The 21,281-nt window shown below is 40.2% G+C and overlaps 1 long non-coding RNA gene across 1 annotated transcript; it reads right to left on the bottom strand.

Moving 5' to 3' along the window:
* Positions 1-14,595: 14,595 nt before the first annotated feature.
* LOC118559323 lies at positions 14,596-20,521 on the bottom strand. Its single transcript, XR_004928778.1, has 3 exons — positions 20,475-20,521; positions 14,708-14,868; positions 14,596-14,626 (listed from the first exon to the last, which is right to left on the bottom strand). It is a non-coding gene; the product is annotated as an uncharacterized LOC118559323 (long non-coding RNA).
* Between the last annotated feature and the right edge of the window lie 760 nt (positions 20,522-21,281).

Raw genomic sequence — 21,281 nt, forward strand, 5'->3', positions numbered from 1 at the left:
CCAGAAGAGAATGATGGAGACACCAGAATACAAGATCATGGAGATGCTTCAATTTTTTTAGAGACTGAAGACACTGAGGAGGATGAAGAAGACAGTGATGTAGATCACCCTCTGTCTGAGCTGAAACACTTGTCAGACTCTGGATATAAGAAATATTTTACAGAGAAGAAAAAGTGTAGGAAAGGCCACACAGGAGTTAAGCTTAGCTGCAAAGACTGTGGTAAAACATTTATGAGAAATTCAGCTCTAAACACACACATGAGAATCCACAAAGGAGAGAAGCCTTTCTGCTGTGATCTATGTGAACAAAGATTTGGTCAAAAAGTAAATTTAAACACACACATGAGAATCCATACAGGACAGAAGCCTTTCTGTTGTGATCTATGTGGACAAAGCTTCAGTCGAAAATCACATGTAATCACACACATGAGAATCCATACAGGAGAGAAGCCTTTCTGTTGTGATCTATGTGGACAAAGCTTTAGTCGAAAATCACATGTAATCACACACATGAGAATCCATACAGGAGAGAAGCCTTTCTGTTGTGATCTATGTGAAAAAAGATTTAGCCTCAAACATCATTTAAACACTCACATGAGAAGCCATACAGCACAGAAGCCTTTCTGTTGTGCTCCATGTGGAAAAAGATTTGGCGACAAATCTGATTTCAACAAGCACAGAAGAAACCATACAATGCAAGACAAGGCAAGTTTTTTTGTATAGCACATTTCAGTACAAGGACAATGCTAAAGGGCTTTACATTATTAAAATGTAGGAAAATAAAAACAGAAACAAATTGCACTACCAATTTAAATGTTTCAGTTAACGGTTTAACTAGAACAGTCAAAGGCAATCCTAAACAAATGTGTTTATAATCTTGATTTAAAATAACTCAGGCTTTTAAGCACTTTTTACAGTCATCTGGATGTTTGTTTTAGTTGGTAGAATATAGGAAGTTGGCTTTTTACAAGTTGTAAAGCGCTTTGGGGTTGTCGGACTATTTAATGTGCTATACAAGTACAAGCCATTTACCAGATTAGGCTTGAATCAGAAGACCTTAGTGGTCTGGAGGGTTGATACGCTGATAACAAGTCAGACATGTTTTTAAGTGCTAAGCCATTCAGGGATTTTATAGACTAACACATTTATTTTAAACTCTATTTTCTGAGATACAGGGAGTTAGTGTAAGGTCTTAAGGACCAGGTCGATGTTCTCTGCTTTCTTTGTCTTATTGAGGATGTGAGCAGCAGCGTTCTGGATTAACTGCAGCTGTCTGATTTTTTTTTGGTGGACCTGTGAAAACCCCATTTCAGTTTTTGATTTGAGTAAAATTAAATGCATGGATTAGTTTTTCTGTAACCGGCTGAGACATCATTCCTTTAATCTTGGAAATGTTCTTCAGGTGATGGAAGGCAGACTTTGTAATTGTGTTTAGATGCCTTTGGAGGTTCATGCCTGAGTCCATTAGTGCAACGGTCTCAAACCAGGGTCACCAGACTATGGGTTGGGGGTCTGTGAAACTATGTTGTTAGACCTGAGGTGGCACTGCTGAGGATGTGTTGTGGTTGAGTCAAGTATCACAATGGACAAATATTTAACTCTGTCCAACTTATGTAAGGTAAAAGCCAAATCAGCTAAAATTAGGAAGTATGAAAACAGTTACATCGAGTTTGGCTTTATGGAGAAAGAGGATGGGAGACCAAAATGTGTTTGTCTTCAAGTGCTAGAAAACAAGCTCTGTATCTGGTGGCGTAGCACAATGCAAACAGTAAGAAGCCACACTCAATAGGAATGGACCTTGTGCTTCCTGCTGCGGTGGACATGTGTGAGGTTCTACTTGGTACAGATGCAGCTAACAAGTTGAAAACTGTCCCGCTTTCAGACAACATGGTGAGGAGAAGAATTAAAGAACTGTCGGCTGACATTCAGGAACAGTGATTGGATAGACTGTGTTCATGTGATCAGTTTTCTAAACAGCTGGACAAATCTACAGACATTTCCACTGCTGCTCAGCTGATAGCTCTGGTGCTCTATCCCTGGGAGGGAAACATTTTGGAAGATTTCGTTTTTGCAAGGAGGTCTTGGGCAGGACAAGTGGTGATGAAATATTTAAGCTAGTTGATGCTTTTCTGACTGAAGCGAGACTGAGCTGGAAAAATGTCTCTCTGCTTGTACGGATGGCTCAGCAGTGATGACCGGCCCAAAGAGTGGAGTTGAAGCGTGGATAAAATCAATCAAATCAATCCATGCATTATAGTCAACTTTGCCCAAATCTGGATGTTGAACATGACGCACTGCTTTATCACTGAGGTGTAATGGATGTCTCGTGGAAAGTGTTGCAGAGAGTTTTTTAGCTGGTTTACAAGTGGAAGATGATCTTAGAGTTTGTTTGTCATCCATGCCTCCAAGAATGAACTGTGGGGAGAGACAGGCTCATCCTTCTCACTAATTCTCACTGATGAATGGCTTGACTGTGTGTAACAAAGCCTGAAGCAGATATAAGAATGTTTTTTGGTTGTCTGCCAATAGTTTGAATAATTTTTTTTGTGCTAACATGTAACCAATGAAGTCTTTAATCTTATAAATGGACCAAATGGGGTTCACTAAAATTTCTTTCTTTTATTTTCACAGCTTTATATTTTTTGTAAGCTTTAAAATGTTATATTTGAATAAAATATCCTGTGAAGATATAACTAAAAATAAATGTCTTCTGTAATTAAAGTGTTAAAATCTTTATGTTTATTCCTTTAGCATATTAGTTAGTGATGGAGCGATAGTGGTTTTTTCTGAAGACGATATTGCCTTTTACTTCTTTACAGTGTTTCCCACAGGAATTTGCTTAGGCGAGGCGGTGAGTTGGAGGGGGGGTAGACGACAAGTTTTGCGCGGACCGACTCGCGGAGCCGGGGGGGGGGCTGACGACAACTTTTGCGCGTGGGGGTGGGGGCGTATCCATGTGCTTTTTCCCTGCCATTCACTATATGCACGCACGAAAGCAACAACAAAAAAACGCGTGTTAACAACAAATAATCATTCAAGCATATCGAGTTTTTTTTTTTATTTTTTTTTTTTGGAATGTTGGCGAGGCCGCTGACACAATTACAACCAATATCGCACAACTCAACTAGTTTTAACTAAAAACATTAACAATATAATAAAACAGAACATTAACAACGGATAGCAAATAGAGGGAGGGAGCAGTGAATCTCTAATATTGGGTGTATTTATTTTTTTTGAAAACATACATAATTGCTGGTGCCTTTAACGGTAAAAAAAAATTAAATAATAGCAGGGGAAACATTTTTCGCCTTTCAGCCCATGTCAGTACAGTACTTGTTTTACTGTGGATAATGAGACACTCTGACTAGCTTCCGCCACATCTTCACAAGGTCTCTTGCTTTTGTTCTTTGGTCGGTGTTCACATTTCAGGCCATAATATTATGGCCAAAACCTGCTTTGTTTTGCTTCCTCGGGACTCCAGCCGGAGCAGTCAGCAGAGGACCCATGTTCCCTAGCTGAGAACAAAATCTGGACTGAAATCGCTTCCTGCATGCCGGGGACTCGACTACGTTTTGGCTAGCTCAAAGTTGCATGTCTGCAAAGTTGCGACTAAAATAAAGCGAAGCTTTTTAAAGTTAGCGCTTAATGTCTGCTAGCCTATGCTATTAGCTTCCGGTAACTTCCTCTCCCCGGTGTATGACTACAATTCATTTCAAATGTAAGGTTTGTTTTTCGCTTCGCTCCACCATGCTTCTGTATACTCCTAAATAACTCCCTGACTCTCTCCCTAAAGGCTCTTTTTTTTCTTGTTAAACAGTTCTTTCAGATCACTGGTGATCCAGGATTTGTTATTAGGGAAGCATATCACTGTTCTGGTGGGGATGATGCTGTCCATACAGAAGTTCATATAGTCAGTCACACACTCAGATATGGCATTTATGTCCTCTCCATGTGGCAGGCAAAGAAAAACCCAATTGGTAGTTTCAAAACAACCCCGTAGGGCTCGATCAGCTTCCTATGACCACTTTCTCACAGCCCTTTTTGTTGCAGGTAGTCTCTTGACAAGGGGTTTATAATCTGAGCAGAGAAAAACAAGGTTGTGATCTGATTTACCCAGATAACATCTTGATTTGGAAATATATGAATCCCTGTTTAAAGGCAGTAAATATCTGATCATGTTGTTTCTACCTGGAAAATAGACATCTTCTTTCCATTTTCTGACCCATGCCTTTTTCCAGCTGTGGATGGAGGTGGTTTACACCCTGAACAGGTCGCCAGTCTATCACAGGGCAACACAGAGACAGACAGGACAAACAACAATTCACACACACACAATTTAGAGAGACCAGTTAACCTAACAGTCATGTTTTTGGACTGTGAGAGGAAGCCGGAGTGCCCAGATAGAATCCACACATGCACAGGGAGAACATGCAGACTACCTGCAGAAAGACCCAGGGTCGGACTCGAATCCAGGACCTTCTTGCTGCAAGGCAGCAGTGCTACCCATTTTATTTACAGATGACTGAGCAAGGCAGATGTAGTATTTTTAGATACAGATTTTTTGTAGTATATTCTATTAAATTAAGTCACAGAACACGACTCAGACTAAGTCCTTAAAAGATGGGGAGCATGTTGCGTTTCCAAAGAAAAAGAATAAAAGTAACACGTGAGATTTGACATGGCATGGGAACGTGATGATGCAGGAGCTGAAACAACATGGAGTCATTGATGAGGGCGATGGAAGCTCAACAGCAGGTTAAGTCGTTACAATATTTTAAGTTTGTTCCGTTTCAAAGTGAGGAAACGAGGACAGGGCTTGTCTCAGGGCTGTGAGCAGAGTCCTGAGCGGCTGAAGTCATTCTTCCAGCTGCCGCGTAAACATCAGTCTGGTAGCTCGTAAGGCAGCTCTTAGTTTGTTAGCTGGTTAATGACAGGAGCTTGTTTACATGCCCAACTTTCCCTGATTGGATTGAAACGTGTTCGGATTAAAAGGAAAGAAAGTATTCTGAAAGCACCGTTTATATGGGCTTAAAATCATAATTTCATCATGACGTGTTTATTGCACCAAGATTTATTCATAGTAGAAACTCTCTGACGTTAGCAGAGTGGTTGAATTTCCATAAAACAACCACAAAAGTTCTATACTTCTTCATGCAGGAAAAAAACAACAATAAAGGCAGAGGTGTGTTGGTTCTGACTGTTCTGAGCGCACAGAATGGACCTGCAGCTGGTTCTGAGATGGTAGAGAACTCCTGCTGTTGCTGTGGAGAGGAAATGATGATCATTCCAAAATGTTCTGTGCTGCAGCTCCATCCTTCTCATGCAGGTTCTGTAAATGCATGAATTTACATGGATGCTGATCAGATTATGGATCATAAACCAGCCTTCTCAATTTCATTCGGATGGTCATAATTTGTTGATTATGATTTAATTTTGAGTTAGGAAGGCCTTAAACTAACTTTTCAAGAATCAAGTCTTTATTGTTTTTATGTAACCAAATGAAATATTGGTGAGACACTCAGAATGATAAGAGGCAGACCTAAATTAAAAGCACTTAAAGAAAAACGAGACATGAGCATCCCTAAAGGACACTGTCAAAAATGTTAAAACTCTTCGATAAAATAAAAACTATTAGATATCTAAAACCTTTTTTGACTCTTCAAAGAAAAATTTGAAAAACTTACAGAATAAATGTTCTAAAATATGCAGAAGGACAAATGTAGCATGTAGTATTTACATAAATGTAGCTTGTGCTGAAACAGTCTATAAATGGACGGCTGGTTTATTTAATATTCAGAAGTGCTGCTTTTGCTCTGCTTTCATTGTTACGACCAATTATTTCTCCAAGGTGCACAAAGGTGAGATTCAGCCAAACCACATTTAACACCGGTTATCTCCTCTGTGAAGAAAAGTCAAACTAAGGGGTTTTTGTCGTCTCCACAGATGAGTTCAGACTTTCAGAATGAAAGCTGAAGACGTCTCCCTCTGCTGCTGTTCCTGCATCCGTCTTTAAGGCTCCAAGCCCACTTCCTGCTGCTGGTTCTGCCCGTACGCTCTTTGTTCCCTCATCATGTTCAGGTTCCTCTAGTTGGATCAACTAACCTCCTTCACTCTGCTGAAGACTAACAAAACTCAGTTTTTACTGTTTTATTTTCTATGATGAAATGTGACTCTGCATGCCATGCTGGCCTTTAAATGTTTAACTCTGAGGTTCTGGACTAGTTCAAAAAGAAAACCTATTTCTATTTATGTAAACATGAAGTAATATACTGAGGAAAAATAAAGTCTTTTTCTGTAAGAACTGGGCTCCTGGTGGTTTGAAGAGCTTCAGTGGGTTCAAGAAGCAGAGCAGTGTGAGGAGACTCTGCAGGTGATGATCTGTGGAGCAGAACCAAGAGCCTTCAGACCAACAAACCACCTCCTGATCAGCCCTCTGCCTCAGCTGGAGCTTCAGCTTCTGGCTCGTTTTTTGACTTTTTTCCTGTTTTGACCAAAATCTGTAATTTTTATGAGACAAATGGCGCCCGAAAACTCTTTCTGGTGTGATGAGCGGTGGCTCAGAGGAGTAAGAAGTGAGCTACAGAGTCACAGGTTGCAGGTTCACCTCCTGGACTAGACCACTTTTACCTCCATTTTCCCTCTATTGGAAGCAAAAAGCAGCAAGATGCCATCTGGAGTTGAACCTGCAACCTTTACATAACAGTCAGCCAACCAGCATGTCTTCTTACTCCCTGAGCTACTTGCTCATCTACGTAAACATCCACGTTTCTCGTATTTGACTTAAATTTCGGGGTGTTTTTGCAAAAAGAGGCGTCGACATCCCAAAAAGGGGCGTCGCGTCCCAAACCTTCGTCTCCTCCTGGAAAACAGCCCAGCAGGTCCAACCAGAACTCTGAGCAGCTGGGTTCTGCTCCACAGCTTCTGCTCTGGCTTCACTTCAGAAGACAGTTTTTTCTCAGAACATGAAAGACTGGGAGATCATTTCTCCCAGTCTGTCCTCACATGCTGGAAATGATCCATGTTTTAAAATGATCAGTTTAACTCTTAAAATCTTTCCATCCAGTACTTTGAGTTTGAAGCCTGGGAAGGTCCAACACCGCCTGGAGCTCTGATTCTGGTCCAGTTCATGAAATACAGATAAAATAGGTGGATATTTGCTAAACATTGAAGAACTATTCACCTGGTGAGGAAACAGACGTGTTGAAGATGAATAAAAGTCCAATTTAAATCAAGTTACAATAGTTATGCATTTAAAAAAGGTAAACTTTGTATTGCACTAAAACAAGGGTTCTGAAACTTTTCAGATAACAACAGATAGATAGATAGATGCAGGTCCAGTTTTTAATATATTTATATCAACTTAATGCAAATATAAAATAAAGTCCTGGAAGCCAGAAAACTTTTAAAAGTGTTTATCTCTAGCTAAAATAATAATAATAATAATAGTAGTAGTTGTAATAATAATAATAATGAAACTAAAAGACATGCAGTTAGTTTCCATTGTTTTATTAGATTTTTCTCCAGTGTACATAAATATATCTCACTGAGGCGTGGCTCCATAAATACACATGAAGAAGAAGAAGCAGAACAAACACGGTACATTCAGAAAGCTGCAGCAACACAAACAGAACGTCACACGACTCAAGGAGCTGCAAATAAGAGCCGCTCTCATCGTCCGTGGCCTCCTGCTGCAGCTCTGTGCTTTATCACCAACAACCCATGGAGATGCTGATTCTGACCCGAGGACTGGAACGCTGCACAGCTTGTTCTGCTGGCTTTGGGAACCCAGACAAAGAGGAACACAGGAGAACGTCTGCAGGGCTCCTCAGAAACAAGCCAAGGTAAAAACTATCTGAGTCTCGGGGTCCTGAGAGGAACCAGCCCCCCCACACTGTACCCAGCCTGTGTGGTTACTCGGTCCCAGTCACCAAAACATGCAGACATCTCACTGATTCTCTGCTGGTGTCCTCGTTTCCCAGTGAAGCAACTAAAGAGTCCCCAGGTTTTAGTCCTGCTGACTTAGTGTTTGGACATTCACCTGCTGGTCCACTTAAAGCCCTGAAAGAGGAAGTTTTAATTCTGACTACTGGATCAAATCAAAGGGTTGCTCCATGTGCTTCCTCCATCCAGACCAGGTCAGGTCAAAGGTCAGACTGTCAAACAGGAAGTAAAGGCTTCCACTTCCTTTTATAGGGCGGGGCAAAGCAGGCTCTAGTAGCAGGGCTGGATTTCTGGGTAACTGAGGCCAGAACACGTCTCTACAGTCTGTCTGTCCATCTGATCCATGAAGAAACTGAAGCTGACATCAGGGGACACCAGAATCACAGCTTTGTCATCAGAACCTTCACAGTGGAGCAGCTGCTCTTTAGAACAGGGTCTCAGGAGAAACCTGTCTCTGATGGTTTTACTCTGAATGGAGATCAAGAAATGTTGGCTTTTGTTCTTCATTTGGTGGTCTGAGAACTTTACAGTTTGAAATCATCATGTCCAACAATTTATCAGCAACCAGAACTTACAAGAACCATTTCAGTTTAACTTTGGTTTCATGTTGTAGTGACCATCCAACAGGTCAACACTTGTTTCAAGCTTTTTATCGTTGCTTTTCCTTGTTAGCTTGTTAGTCTTCAGGAGCCTTCAGAGAAATGAGCCTACAGACCACACAGAATACTTCCTACAGACTGAGCTGTTTGATCACACAGCTGAAACACTTTCCCTCTATGACCAGTCTTTGTTTTCACTAAGTCACTTCACAGCGTTAGAGTTTAAGTCATCTGAGCTAAACAAGTGTAAAGTTGCAAGAGGTCTCACATTTAGTGCACATTATTTTACACATTTTATAAGGAGAAACATGAATGAATAATACATGTTAATCTAAACAGACTCTGCAGCCTGTGGAGGAAAATAAAGAAGGTGCTTAAAGTCTGTGCAGGGTCCCACCTCAGTTACTGTCTGCAACAACTACCCCGTCCACTAGAGGGAGCACTGATACTTCCACCAGCTCTGCTTCAAAGTTAAACAGGAAATAACTGCATTCACTGGTTTTATCAGACTGTCAAATCTGTAAAACAACAAAATAAAGCTAGTTTTCAACTTGGTTTATTCATTAACTTTTGCTTTAATATATTGGTTTAATTCTAATTTTACTTTACAGATGTTACCCAGCTTACCCTCTTCCTGGGAGGCTTCTTGTAACTAAAATGTTCTTCTAATTCCTGAATCTTTTTGTTTTCTATGTTCTTTTTATGAGATTAGAATGGAATTATTTTTACCTCATCAATGATTTCCCTGCCTCCCAGAGGATAGATGCTGAGGTCCCTGGTTAATCATTGTATTCCAAATATGTATAATCTGTATAATCTGACCCAATCTGTATAATATGATTGAACTTGACTTTGTAAAGTGCCTTGAGATGACATGTTTCATGATTTGGCGCTATATAAATAAAATTGAATTGAATTGAAAAAAAATATGAAGCCCACTCTGCTTTAAAATATTTGATAAATTCTTCATATTTAAGCAGTGATGTATTAAATCTCCAGTTTTTGTTTTGTGGGGTTATTTTTTTATTTTTTTTAGGGTTAAAGAAACTGGAGCATGATCACTGACAATAAGATGTATTACAGCATCTGAAATGTCAGACAGCAGCGAGTTTTTGATTAAGAAATAGTCCTAACGAGAGTAGGAATGATGGACATTTAAAAAGAAAGTATATTCCTTACTGTTAGGATGAAGAGATCGCCATGTATCACAAAGACCAAAATCACTCATGTATTGTTTGACTACATTTATTGATAGCCAACCAAGCTGAGACCCTGTTGTAATCAACCTATTTCCTCATTTAGACCAAAGTTGAAGTCACCCCCAATAAAAGGAGAACAATCCAATTGCTTTGAAAGTGCATAAAAGTTTATAAAAGAATGACGGGTCATCAGCATTTGGACCATATAAACTAACAATATATAACTTTTGTTTGTGAACAGATGTTTTTATTATAATGAATCTACATTTTGTTTAATATTGTAAAATTAACGTTTTTGTGGATTAAAATAGCTACTTCTCTCAATCTAGAGTCAAAGCAGATGAAAAACACAGAGAACTCAGGAGAGTTTAGATTTTTTAACAGGTGAAGCTGATTCTATAATAATCAAGCTCCATCATATATCAGAGCTCTGATTACCCCGTATGTTCCTAACAGAGTACTTCGCTCTCAGACTGCAGGTCTGCTGGTGGTTCCTAGAGTCTCTAAAACCAGAATGGGAGGCAGATCCTTTAGCTATCAGGCTCCTCTCCTGTGGAACCAACTCCCAGTTATCAATATCTGCTTTAGGCTTTGTTACACAGTAAAGCCATTCATCAATGACATCAATAACCTCTTGACAATTAGTGAGAAGGATGAGCCTGTCTCTCCCCACACAGTTTATTCTTGGAGGCATGGATGACAAACAAACTCTAAGATCATCTTCCACTTGTAAACAAGCTCTGCATTTGTTCTTCATTACAGTCAGAGTTGAAAATGTTGATTTACAGAGGTAAGTGGTCGGAAACATGTCAGGTTCAAATACCTAAATCATTCATTAAACAACACAAGGGAAGAAAGACAAGCGCTAGTTTGGTTTTATTTCAGAGGAGAACAGCAGAGATGTGCTCAGTTACAACTCCTTACTGCTCTGAAAACACACCCTGTGCTTCCTCTCTCTTTATTGTGTTCAGGGAGGTCCCTAATTAGAAACCATTTATGATGTGACATTCAAGATAATACAACGCCATTCACACAGTTCAGTTCAGGTCTTAGAAAAAGAGTTATATCTCTGCAGGCCTTCTGCAATGATAAGAGAGACAGTTGAAAAACATAGTATGAGGTAAGATGAAGCATGGTATATGTTCCAGTAAATAAATGACAATAATAAACAATAATACATAAGAGAGATATTAGTCATCTGAAAAACACTTTGTCTGAATAAACTCAAACCTTAAAACCTTTTTAGTAGTAATGAGTAAATATGTGATAAATGCCATAAACATGGTAAATAAAAATAAACATGTAGAGAATAATAAAAATAATTCTAACAAAACAGCAGCAATATTTTCATGTCCTCAGCAGCCAGTTCAGGATACTCATGTGAGAGGGAGGCCCAAAAGTTTGCATGATTTTCCTGTTGGAATCTGGCCTTCAATGTTCTGTCACAAGATAACTCCAAGAGATGTTCTTCTGTTTTACCTCTTAAGCCATTTCTTGTTGCAGCAGGTGAAAATGGATCAGCACCCAGTCCCAGGCATCAGTGTTCACATCAGAGAAATATGAGCTGAAGTTCTCACACAGTGATGTTAGGTGTGAAGTCACAACATCCCTCACAACAGCAACAGACAGCTTCTCAGTGTTTAAAAAGTCAGTCAGTTGGGGGAACATGTCTGTTATTCTATCTTGTATTCTTCTTCTTCATAAAGGTGGTGATTTTGTCACTAACTTTAAGGATAGATGTGTAGCTTCCTTGGATAGAGAGGTTGAGGCTGTTCAATATGTTGAATATGTCTGCAAGAGAGGCCAACTTGGCAATGCAGTCTGGATCATGAAAGAAATGTACAATGTCCATTTTTTTCCTCTCATAAATTCAGCCATTTCTCTGTGTAGCTCAAAAACTCTCTGCAACACTTTTCCACGAGACAACCATCACACCTCAGTTATTAAGCAGTGCGTCATGTTCAGCTTCCAGACTTGGGCAAAGTTGACCAAACAGCCGTGATTTCAAAGCTCTGGATTTCACAAAGTTAACTGCAGTGATGGCTGTATTCAGAACAGAAGATCTGGGTCCATGTCTCTGGAAGCTAGTGCCTGCTGATGCAGGACACAGTGGGTAGCTATAACGCATGGATTGATGGATTTTATCCACGCTTCAACTCCACTCTTTGGGCCGGTCATCACTGCTGAGCCATCCGTACAAACAGAGAGACATTTTTCCAGCTCAGTCTCACTTCAGTCAGAAAAGCATCAACTAGCTTAAATATCACCAGTTGTCCTGCCCAAGACCTCCTTGCAGAAACAAAAATCCTCTAAAATGTTTCCCTCCCAGGGATAGAGCACCAGAGCTATCAGTTGAGCAGCAATGGAAATGTCTGTAGGTTCATCCAGCTGTATAGAAAACTGATCACATTAACACAGTCTATCCAATAACTGTTCCTGAATGTCAGCTGACAGTTCTTTAATTCTTCTCCTCATCATGTCGTCTGAAAGCGGGACAGTTTTCAACTTGTTAGCTGCTTCTGTGCCAAGTAGAGCCTCACGCATGTCCCCCTCAGCAGGAAGCACAAGGTCCTTTCCTATTAAGTGTGGCTTTTTACTGTTTGCGATGCACTATGCAACCAGATACAAAACTTTTTTGCTAGCACTTGAAGACAAACACATTTTGGTCTCCCATCCTCTTTCTCCATAAAGCCAAACTCGATGTAACTGTTGTCATACTTCCTAATTTTAGCTGATTTGGCTTTTACCTTACATGATAAGTTGGACAGAGTTAAATATTTGTTCATTGTGATACTTGACTCAACCACGACATATCCTCAACAGTGCCCCCTCAGGCCTAACATAGTTTCACAGACCCCCAACCCATGGTCTGGAGACCCCAGTTTGAGGGCTGTTGCACTAATGGACTCAGGCATGAACCTCCAAAGGCATCTAAACACAATTACAAAGTCTGCCTTCTATTACCTGAAGAACATTTCCAAGATTAAAGGACTGACGTCTCAGCAGGTTACGCAAAAACTAATCCATGCATTTAATTTTTGTCAAATCAAAAACTGAAATAGTGTTTTCACAGGTCCACAAAAAAAAAATTAAAAAAAAAATCAGACAGCTGCAGCTGGTCCAGAACGCTGCTGCTCACACCCTCAATAAGACTAAGAAAACCTGGTCCTTAAGACCTTACAGTAACTCACTGTATCTCAGAAAATTGAATTTAAAATATTTGTGTTAGTCTATAAAATCCCTGAATGGATTATTAAATAGTCCGACGACCCCAAAGCGCTTTACAACCTGTAAAAAGTTGACTTCCTATATTCTACCAACTGAAACAAACATCCAGATGACTGTAAAAAGTGCTTAAAAGCCTGAGTTATTTTAAATCAAGATTATAAACAGATTTGTTTAGGATTGCCTTTGATTGTTCTAGTTAAACTGTTAACTTAAACATCATTTAAATTTGTAGTCCAATTTGTTTCTGTTTTTATTTTCCTAACTTTTAATCATGTAAAGCCCTTTGCATTGTCTTTGTACTGAAATGTGCTATACAAAAAAACTTGCCTTGTCTTGCATTGTATGGTTTCTTCTGTGCTTGTTTAAGCTAGATTTGTCACCAAATCTTTTTCCACATAGATCACAACAGAAAGGCTTCTGTCCTGTATGGATTCTCATGTGGGTGTTTAAATTTCCTTTCTTGCTAAATCTTTGTCCACATAGATCACAACAGAAAGGCTTCTGTCCTGTATGGATTCTCATGTGTATGTTTAAATCTCCTTTTTGGCTAAATCTTTTTCCACATATATCACAACAGAAAGGCTTCTGTCCTGTATGGATTCTCATGCGTGTGATTATATGTGATTTTCGACTACAGCTTTGTCCACATAGATCACAACAGAAAGGCTTCTGTCCTGTATGGATTCTCATGTGGGTGTTTAAAGTTCCTTTCTCGCTAAATCTTTGTCCACATAGATCACAACAGAAAGGCTTCTGTCCTGTATGGATTCTCATGTGTCTGTTTAAACTTCCTTTTTGGCTAAATCTTTGTCCACATAGATCACAACAGAAAGGCTTCTGTCCTGTATGGATTCTCATGTGTGTGATTACATGTGATTTTCGACTAAAGCGTTGTCCACACAGATCACAACAGAAAGGCTTCTGTCCTGTATGGATTCTCATGTGTGTGTTTAAATTTCTTTTCTCGCTAAATCTTTGTCCACATAGATCACAACAGAAAGGCTTCTGTCCTGTATGGATTCTCATGTGTATGTTTAAATCTCCTTTTTGGCTAAATCTTTTTCCACATATATCACAACAGAAAGGCTTCTGTCCTGTATGGATTCTCATGTGTGTGATTATATGTGATTTTCGACTAAAGCTTTGTCCACATAGATCACAACAGAAAGGCTTCTTTCCTGTATGGATTCTCATGTGTGTGTTTAAAGTTCCTTTCTCGCTAAATCTTTGTCCACATAGATCACAACAGAAAGGCTTCCTTCCTGTATGGATTCTCATGTGTCTGTTTAAACTTCCTTTTTGGCTAAATCTTTGTCCACATAGATCACAACTGAAAGGCTTCTCTCCTGTGTGGATTCTCATGTGTGTGTTTAAAGCTGATTTTCCCATAAATACTTTGCCACAGTTTTTGCAGCTAAGCTTAACTTCTGTGTGGCCTTTCCTAATTTTTTTCTTCTCTGTAGAACATTTCTTATATTCAGAGTGTGACAAGTGTTTCAGCTCAGAGAGAGGGTGCTCTACATTACTGTCTTCTTCATCCTCCTCAGTGTCTTCAGCCTCTGAAGAAGTGGAAGCATCTCCATGATCTTGTATCCTGATGGATTCTTTTCCTTCATTCTCTTCTGGAAGCTCTCTGCCTTCAATTTGGTCTGGATAAAGCTGTGAGAGCAGAGGAGACTGTTTATCATCCAAACTCTTTATGGGAGGAGCAGCGACTGGAAACCTGATGGCATTAATCACCTCCTTCCAATTGAGCTGCTCTCCTGGCAGACTGATGTAGACTCCCTTCTGTTCCTCCTTTATGTGGGGGGGCTTTGGGTCATGCAGTACGGCACGAGGTCTGTGGTTTAAAGAAGCTTCTCCTTTAACAATCAGCTTCTTCTCAACATCTGCAGGAAACACTGAAACACATTATGCAAGTTAGAAATAATTTTTTTATCTCAGCCTAAACTGAGGCTCGTTTTAATTAAGATATATTTAGGAAATTTTGTTAGATTATGTGGACTTCATTTCCACAGTTCTCTATCCGTCTCTGTTGGGAGGACAGCGTAGTTGGACTACACTGCCCTGTTTCTAACATAAGGCGAAAATAAACATAACTTTTATATTAACTTACTTGGTTTATTGTTGCTAGCGTGGACTCCGGGCGCTGACCGCCTTACATGAATGCCCTTTTAGTTTAGACAGAAGAGAAATCTTTTTTTCCTTACTTTGATAAGGCTGTGGCTTGATGGGTTGAGTAGTTGTCTGGCAATCAGAAGGTTGTGGGTTCGATTCCAGCTTCCCCTTTCCACCCTGGGCAAGGCACTTAACCCCAAGTTGCCTACCGAACTGTGTCTCGGTGTATGAATGTGTGTGTGTGTTAGTGAGAGCTACTGGGTGAATGTGGCTATAGTGTACAGCGCTTTGGGTGGCCAGCATGACTGGAAAAGCGTTATATAAGTTCAGTCCATTTACCATAAGAAAATATTTTAGTTGATTATAAAAGGCACAATGTGAATTATCATATTCACATCCAGGCAATGAAAACACTACAGATTTTCATTATTCTACGGGTTTGTTTATCCATGTTGGTCTCATTGGTGAATGAGGCGGAGTTTCATCAAGCCTGTACGGTCCAACATTTCCCCCTCAGCTGCATCACTTAAAGCACACATGGGTTCACGCTGCATCTTTATGCATGATTCAGCTGCTGAATTTTACCTAAATTACATGTAACGCAATTTTGCGCACCTGACTTCAAGCGCAAGGCAGCAGCTCACAGAAGAATCACTGGTTCTGTGTCGTTAAAAACAAAAGAGCATGAAACACAGCTACTGACTCTCCTATTGATTTTAATTGGGACATTTTGGTACGAGTGGAAGGACATTAAACGTAGTGATTCACGTTTTAAAGGCTGGCCGCTGATAAAAGCACCTGGCTCCGAGGGAAGGGAGGGGAGAGGAGCAGTTAGATGGTTGAGGCACAGAAACACGGCGCACATAGTTAAAAAATGCAGAATAAATAAGAACGAAACTTATAAACAGACTAATTGGCGTTTTAGACTGCATCTGGTTAGCAGGTATGCTCTGATCCAGCGTGCAGCCATGACTGGTTCTGAATGAAGGCTTTATCTGGGAGCCACTCTCCCCCCTTGCCTCCTGATTCGCACTTTCACCGCTGGTTAAGACCAAAAAATCATGACTCTGATTGCTCTTCCTGCTGCTCTGTTAAGTGCAGCAGAAATAAGCTGTGAAAGAAGCTGAACCAGCTCCGCAGAAGGCGGGTCTAGACTGAGCTTTGGATGGACAGAGCTGTGAATGGATCATCTGCAGCCCAGATCCTGTCGCTCTCACGTCACGTTTGAGTGTTTGCGTACGTGTGTTTGTTGTCATATGAGTTGAAAAATACAGAAGAATCCACCCAAATGATGACTAAAAAACAATTTATTTGGTACAATTATTTACACGCCATGTGGCAGCTAGCCCTCTGAAATTCACTCGCCAAACGGGAAATTTACTCGCATTAGGCGTAGGGATGGGCGATATATCGAGTATACGCGATGTATCTCAAGTTTTCCTCCGCGCGATGGTTAAAATGGCTTTATCGCGACCATCGAGTGTAAATTTTCATGGCAAGATTGAGAAGCTGTATAGATATAAATAATAGACCAGTTCATTGTTATGTTTTGATGCGGGTTTTTCGCGCATGCGCGCCGGACTGGTAGGCAAAAGGCGAACACAATGGCGGACGCAAACAGAGAAACTGACGAGTTCTCCACGTATTTTTCTTCTTTAGATAACGTATCACAAGATCGTTTAAGGAGTAAGTTGATGGTTGATGGTATCAGATTGCCAGATCCACACAGCAAAAGCCTGAAGGCACGGAGCGAGTCTGTGAAATGCTGGCCAAGCGACATATACAGCTGCCTTATAAACACGGCAGGCCAGTACACACGAGAGAGCACGAAAGCCCCTGAAACCACTGGACGGCTACAATTATTTTATATCGGGACATAGGCACCACCAACCCCCGCGACCCCATGACGGATTAAGCGGGTCAGAAAATGGATGGATGAATGTTCAGACATGTTTGTGTAACATACGAAAAGGGAGTCAGACACAGAGCATGCCTCAGCAGAGATGAAGACCCGCCCGGTAGGTTAAAAAAAACATTGTTCACTACAGATTATTTTGGTGTTTTTGTCTTGTTAAAATGGGTGGGGGTGTCGGCGACGTTGCAGTGTAAACACAGACGTACTCGCGCGCGTGAACAGGGGTGTAATGCAGCCGCTGTCTGGAGCACATTATTGCACACTGATTGCACGTAGAAAACTAAAATGATGCGGCGTGCTGCTGCAGCGCATCGACTCCGCTTCTCCCGGCCCCGTCTAGCGATCGCCACCTCCCCTCCGCCGCTATTTAAGTAGAACAAAGACTAGTGCAAAATTAAGTTGTATTTACCGAAGATGAAGTGTAGACTGCAAATTCTGTCGTGGTATGATGGCTCCCCCAGTCCATTGGGAGTGTCTGCCTGCGCCCTTTTCATTGAAATTATCCATTTCTTTCTTCTTTCCTCGTCCTTCGGTAAACGAAAGAAACGTACATCCAACGATTTGGATTGCCTCTTTGTGCAACCGGGAGCACAACAAGTAGGCATTGTTTAGATTCCAAAAATAAACTAACTAAAAGTACACTCTAAATCACCTTTTTTGTCATGGAGTAGACGAGAACAGTACTGTTTTTGCCTACCAGCGGGACCCGGATGTAGCGCTGACGTCACGCGTGAACTGGTCAATTTAATTCACTGTGAGTTTAGTTTTTCCCACATGCTATGAACGCATCACTCGCTCCTCCTCCAAATCAGAAAGAGTTCTGGCGCAGACACACACAACAACGAACCAGTGCATTTAGTTATGTTAACGAGACAGCAAGAACTATGGCGACAGCGGGTGTTTCAGGCAGCGATAATTTGCAAAACATGCCGTAACACAAAAAGGTAGCAGTAGCACAAATTTGTTCCACCTAAAACTTCATCCAGTGCAAAATCAAGTCTTGTAAACTCCGCGTGTCGCCCCCCCCACACACACACACACCGAAGGAAACTTTAACTAACCAGCCGTAAAACAGTTGAAACTGGCTTCTTCTTTTGCTTAATCCCATTTGACAGAAAAAAAATGTTTGTTTAAAATTCCCCAGCACCTAAAGAGCAATGGAAATATTTTTGAGATGTTCTGAATATGTAACTGCGACTGGTCAGTTGATTTTATAGTCAATATATAAGCTTTTGTTTTTGTCACATTTTTATTATACAAATTTTTATGTCTTAAGCACAAAGAGCACCTTTTATTTCAGGTTTATTTTGTGTCAGATTTTTCCTTGGTGTTCCTTTTGGCCGCTGGGATGTTCTGTTTTTTAAGGTCCAGTGTTAACCACTAAAGAGCTCTAATGTGACAATATTGTAATTTGTGAAAAGTTTCTATGTGCAGCTGTGGTTAAAAAAATGTCTCAAATAAAACATTTTAAATTAATTTTGATTTTGCAATAAAATTTTCAAAAAAAAAAAAAGACACGTTAATATAAGATATACCAATGCAACTTTAGGCACTATGTGGCTAAAAACATTTGTTACTCAAGGTTATTTACTGATCCTATGTACAATTGACTCAAAAATCTGTTAAACTGTGTAAGTAAGACCTTGGTTTGCAACAAAGCCGCTCCACTCAATAGATATTCAGAGCATTACGGTACACTTAGTCACTACCTGATCGATCCCCTGAGCTGTCTGCAAGCAGGGTCCGAAATTAACACTCGCCAGACGCCAAATTAGGGGTGGGCGATATGAAGAAAATCTAATATCACGATATCTTTGGGCTATATCATGATACACGATATATATATATAGTGATATGGGACACAAAGTGACGTAAACAGACATTTTTCACCGATTGGCCAAGGACAAACAAGGTTTTCAATGTAGAATTTAAAGGAAAAGTTACATTTAGAGTGACGTCATTAATATTAAGAACCACTAAAAACTGAGTGGGTCTATTGTCATTCTCTCAGAACAGTGAGTCCCTCCCTACTTCCCTCAGCGCTGCCTCACAGGCACAGGCAGCTGCCTCATCCTGAAAAAAATCCCAAAATTTTCTTCAATTGAATAAAAAAACTGAAGTAATAATCATTGGACCAATAGAGATCAAAAGTTAGCACACAGATTCAGCTGCTTCAGCTAGGAACCACTGATCAGGCATGAAATCTGGGTGTAGTGACGGACTCAGACCTGAACCTCCAAAAGCATCTAAAGACAATTACAAGGTCGGCTTTCTACCACCTGAAGAACATTTCCAGGATTAAAGGACTGATGTCTCAGCAGGATCTGGAAAAACTAATCCATGCGTTTCTTTTTAGTAGAATTGATCACTGCAACGGTGTTTTCACAGGTCTGCCTAAAAAGTGGATCAAACAGCTGCAGCTGATCCAGAACGCTGCTGCCCGCATCCTCCGAGAAAGTAGAGAACATCACCCCAGTTCTAAAGTCCTTACATTGGTTCCCTGTATCTCAGAGAATAGACTTTAAAATCCTTCTGTTAGTCTATAAATTCCTGTATGGCTTAGCACCTAAATACATCACAGACTTGTTATCAGTGTATCAACCCTCCAGACCACTTAGGTCTTCTGGCTCCAGCCTGCTCTGCAGAACCAGAACCAGACATGGAGAAGCAGCATTTAGTTCCTATGCTCCGCTTATCTGGAACAAACTTCCAGAAATCTGTAAAAGTGCTGAAAGCCTGAGTTCCTTTAAATCAAGATTAACAACACATTTGTTCACGATTGCCTACGACTGTTCTAGTTAAACTATTTTAGTGAAACATCATTAGTTCAGCTTTGTAGTCCAACTGTTTGCTTTTAGTTTCTATTCCATTTTGTTTCTACATTTTATTTCTACTTGCTTTTATTCTGTTTTTTCCCCTATATTTTAATCATGTAAAGCACTTTGCATTGTCTCTTCACTGAAATGTGCAATACAAATAAATTTGCCTTGCCTTGAAAGCCCTGCATGCAGTCAGAGCAAAGAGAGCAGAGAGGAGACCTGCTCCGTTTTCACACTGCACATGTATAACATGTGTAAAGCTGCTTTTGTTTCCTCCCTGGATTACAAAGGGGTTATAAATATAGTGTAAATATAAGTTTTAACATTCTCATATTTTTCTGACACTGTTGCCCTAAAATAATTACCTGATTACCACATAACTTGAATCACTTATTCACCTCGTTCAATGCGTGTGCCTCTAATTACTTTCTTTCTGGTACAATTAGATGTGTGCAGTGTGGATTCGGGCAATGTATAAAATTTCCTACATTACGACATAAATTAATCTTATTGTGTTTTGCATTTAAATAACATTTTAAGAACAGTTACACACGTCAATCTTTATAGTTTTGTCTGATAGGAAGCTGATGAATCCAGAGAGTTTTGGCCTTTAGCTGCAACACAGGACACAGAAACAAAGTAAAGCAATCCTTACTGTTGATAGGAGCAGCAGTTAATGGAAACCTGCTATCAGTCTCCTCCTTCACAAGGAGCTGCTCTCCTTCCTGACGGGCCCCGGGTTCCTCCTGTTCCTCCTTTATGTGGAGGGGCTCTGACTCCTGCTGCTCCCCCTCAGGACTCTGTTCTTCAGGAGCCTCTTCTTTAACATCTGCAGCCAACACTGAAACACATTACATGCTTTATCAACAACTAGATCTTTACAATGTTACAACGATGGGAAAGATTCAGTTTAGAGAAAAAGATTTGATCAGCAGTGTAGAAAAAACTGAACTTAAGGAACTGACAGTTTCACCCTAGAAATGATCACCAGTAACTTTAGTGTCATTCTGTTGTGGAAATTTAATTAAATTATTCTGTTAAAATGTTTAATAATGACTAAATTGGATAGAATAAGTCGAGCTATAATGTGACAGTTAAACATCGATATATAAATATATATTTGTAGCTGATCAATAGGGCTTGGGATCCGAGTTGCATTGTGGGACGTGGCGGCCATATTGATGGCAACGCAACGTTAAAATACCTCTGACATGACGTTGTTGAACGGAGAGACGTAGAAGTAGAGTTGAGAAAGAATAGATAGAAAAAATATGTTAAAATCCCAAAAAGGATCTGAAATTTACCGGGACACATTAAATAGAGAAACCAGGGACCGGTATGTTGACAAAATCAGCATTATTATGGAGCGCCGACAACAACTTGTTGCCACTGTTTTGCATATCAGTCGTCTTCGGCTACCTAGTTTGTGGTGTGAGCGCCTATACTTCAGAACAGTTCCAAA

Source organism: Fundulus heteroclitus, unplaced genomic scaffold (genome assembly GCF_011125445.2).
Source record: "Fundulus heteroclitus isolate FHET01 unplaced genomic scaffold, MU-UCD_Fhet_4.1 scaffold_274, whole genome shotgun sequence".
Classification (NCBI taxonomy): Eukaryota; Metazoa; Chordata; class Actinopteri; order Cyprinodontiformes; family Fundulidae; genus Fundulus; species Fundulus heteroclitus.